General features: G+C 34.1%; 1 pseudogene; it reads right to left on the reverse strand.

Annotated features, from left to right (window-relative positions):
• Positions 1-379: 379 nt before the first annotated feature.
• On the reverse strand, positions 380-2053 carry LOC149095507 (uncharacterized; annotated as a pseudogene).
• Between the last annotated feature and the right edge of the window lie 970 nt (positions 2054-3023).

Genomic DNA, 3023 nt, shown 5'->3' on the forward strand with positions numbered 1-3023 from the left:
TTCTTTGCTATGGTAGGTGCAAAAGTACGACCTAAACTTAATATGCTTGTCAACAGACTACCTCGAACCTGGTTTCTGATATTAGTCTTAGCCAGTTTGATGTCCAATCCTTTATTCAGCTGTTTATTCTTGTGCAATCGTTTCGGCACATTTTGTGCAACGTACAAAACGTTATTTCCAGTTAGTGCATCTTTTGAAAGCCTGAGAACAATGGTTTCACGCTTATGAAATGCACTAGCAAGATTCTTTTTCTGATTTGGTGATAATTTCACCCTTATTTCAAATAATTGCGTCATATATTATATAGATTATATAAAATATGTATTTTGAAAAACATCCTCGTATTGAGGAATAACTAACTAACTTCTATATTTGCTATTCTATTTATTTACACAATAACTAACTCATTACCAATTTTGTTAATCACAACCAGCATCTCTTCGTAAAAGACAATTGCGTCAACATTGAATGCAGCTGCTGGAGCAGCATTTATTTTGTATCTGAAAATTAACTGTTTGGGATCCCTTGTAACTTTTTCTGTTTGGTTTGTTAAATCAAAATATATCATACCCTAAAGACCATTAAAATTTGCAAGATTCAGTTGTGTACCAGTATTAAAATCATTTCTTCTTGCAGCATAAGACAAATCGTTAAAAATTCTCACCTTAGTTTCTGTATCATACTCAGTTTCTGGATAAAATATTCCACTTCCATATTCTAATGTACATGTCGTCAGATAACTATTAGCATCAGCGGCATTCAATTTATAAGTATCCAATAAGTAAGGATTTTCTGCCACGACATTTGTTTTATTTCTTTGGAAATATACAAATATATGTTTAACATAATCCACACTTGCTGAAATCTGATCAAAACCACTTGCTTGTGCTGGAGCGGACATTTGATAGACGATCTCAGATAGGACCATTTAGTTTCTTTCAAAAATGAGCTGACAAAATTGTCATATAGACTATCTTTTGGAATTAATTTGGGCACCCATAATAGAAAACGATTAATGGCGACTCTTCCATCATCGGCAGCATCTGCTTTTTGAATTAGCTCATCATCATTCTGAAGTGTTATATTGAATTGTAATTGCATTGGTATAAGCATCTTATCTTCTAACACTTCGAAGAATGAATATCTATTGACAGGAATAATAACATTGACATCAGCATTTCCCACTGTTAACCTTCGTCTTGCTTCAAATCCTGCATTCTGATTAGCATTAGCAATCTGATGGCTAGTATCCAAATACCAAAGACCGTTTTTTGCAACTGATCTGCTGAAATCATCAGAATACTCCAATAGATTCTTAACAAAACTGACCTTGTGGAGATTATCTGTATCATATACGATTTTACCAGCAGATTTGATCATCAGATGATTGATGAAAGAGTGTGAGCCATTGATGACCGTAATTCTATCACCTCCACCATAAGCTATTCCATCAGCGAGTTTTGGTACTTGAAACAGAATTTTTAAAATAAGCATTATACCAATCGTAAAACGCTGATCTGTCATTGATTGTAAATTTGTATCCCTTTTTATCTTGGTGTTCACCATTAGCTGGTGCTCTGATTGCATCATCTGACTGGTATCTTACAAACTCATTTCGTTGTAACATTTCACTTGATCTAAAAGCCATTATACTATTAGTTTAGATAAAAATTCGTGTTTTATAATATTTGACCAAGTATTAGAATTGAGTTGAATGGACTGTTTTTCCGAGCAGTAGTCCCTTTCCTTTCCTTTTCCTTACACCTTCTCCTGATATTAAACGATTCAATATTATATCTCTACTTTCTTCTTTTATCGTTGGAAGTGTTGGTGTTTTTTGTTTCACACCTCTTAGTCGTTTCATCATCAGATCACCTGATTTCTCTGCTGCTTTTTTTACCCAAACGCTCACCAGCGTGTTCTACTCCGGCCGGATTTTATTGCTTTTTTCGCGATTGGTTTGGCAACATTTTGGAATACAGATGATGCTATACTTCTTATCGGTTTGAATATATTTGAATATATAGACCGTTTGTGTTTTTACACAAATTTACCCATTTGAGGATGGTAAAATCTTTTGAATTCATACGATTTCATATAAATAAATTCGACAATTCTTTTCAACAGTAAGCTAAAAGCTGTATCTGCGCCATTAAGATTTATCTGTCGTCTTTTGCCATCGGTTATATATATTCTCATTCTCGAAATGGTGTTCTTATTCACAGGATTAAATGTGACTCTTTGCGGTTCCATAGTGAAACTAAATGACGGTTTGAGGATACTGGTTGAGAAAGATTAAATTATATCTGTATCTCCTCCATTAACAAGGCTGATATTAACCAAATCACAGTGTATGTTTAGCATTTCTGTATCTTGACTTAAATCAGGCATTCGTGACCCATAATTTTCAGCATCTTTAAGAAAGCCAACGAGCTCGTGAAAATTTGATTGGGTGAGATCTAGTTGGTAGCCTGTTTTCAACTTTATTAATACTCTGTAGGTGGAGTACTGAAATTTTAAAATTATTGGATGTTTATCAAGATCATCATCACCATCTTTTTTATCATCGTCATCATCTTTTTGTCAGACTGGTCATAAATTGAATATTAACGGTGGAACTTCCATGAATGTGGATTTAGATATGGGGAACAACAAAATAACAAACATTACAGCTGGCAGCGACAACAATGATGCAGTCAATTATCAACAGTTAACAACCAAAGCAAACGAAAATGAAACGCTTTTACTTGATGGTTCAAATAAAATGGCTGCTGATTTAGACAGGACTAACAACAAAATCATCAACTTATCCACTGACTCCCACAACGTGCTGTCAGCCACCAATATCAGGTACGTAAACCAAGTCAACGGGGCTATGATTATAACGCTGACTGATAGTTTTACAAAAAAAATAAATGACTCACATATCAGCGACTCAACAAACAAAAAAAGTGTTTTCCAATATCTTATGGATGATGTTAATCAATCAACACGTGAGAGTAACATTATTGTTGATGGTATCG

Source organism: Orbicella faveolata, unplaced genomic scaffold, assembly GCF_042242905.1.
Source record: "Orbicella faveolata isolate gen_17 unplaced genomic scaffold, um_ofav_v1 contig_50, whole genome shotgun sequence".
Classification (NCBI taxonomy): Eukaryota; Metazoa; Cnidaria; class Anthozoa; order Scleractinia; family Merulinidae; genus Orbicella; species Orbicella faveolata.